This window comes from Trachymyrmex septentrionalis, unplaced genomic scaffold, assembly GCF_001594115.1.
Source record: "Trachymyrmex septentrionalis isolate Tsep2-gDNA-1 unplaced genomic scaffold, Tsep1.0 scaffold171, whole genome shotgun sequence".
Lineage (NCBI taxonomy): Eukaryota > Metazoa > Arthropoda > Insecta > Hymenoptera > Formicidae > Trachymyrmex > Trachymyrmex septentrionalis.
Genome location: NW_017304876.1, coordinates 254,087 through 254,881, shown reverse-complemented (window position 1 = coordinate 254,881; position 795 = coordinate 254,087).

Genomic DNA, 795 nt, shown 5'->3' with positions numbered 1-795 from the left:
ATATATATATATATATATATATATCGATTCAATAATCTTATTTGTTGTAATATCAATATAATATATAATATTAATATTTCACATATTACTATTTTTTTAATACTATATTAATAAATAACTATTCCATGTACACTATTTTTGGATATTTGGAATGTTTATACCGAAGAATAAAATTTCTTCTACAAATTTTGTGACTAATATAATTGTACTTGATTCATATTTTATAACTAAATATGTGCAAATGGAAACTTGATGGAACTCTTATATATTATTTGATGCTAACACTTTGATTTAATTTTGGCTTTGACAAACGTATTATAAATGCATATTGAAAATAATTATGGTATATTCACAATATATTAATCCGAGCCAGCGCAATCGATCTTACTAAGATGTGGACTATAGTTTACATTAAACGATAGTTTACATTAAAAACTTGAAACATTTTATTATAGAAATATCTTTTCTCTTTTAATTCAAAAGAAAATGAATTATCACGTGATTTTAATGTAATATTATATCATTTTTTTGAAAAATAAATAATAAAAAACATTCATAATAAATATAAATATCGGACAATAGGCGAGCTCTTTTAGATTAACATAAAGGATATGTTTCAGGTACATGCTAGTTATTAGGAAATGTTTTGTTTAACTAATATCACATATAAATAAAAAAATGAAGAGATTTATGGAACACATATAATAGCACAATTAAACATTTGTAAACTGTAAATAAAACTTTTTTAATATGATATATACACATTCTGTGAAATGATTTAAAATAAGTAAAGTA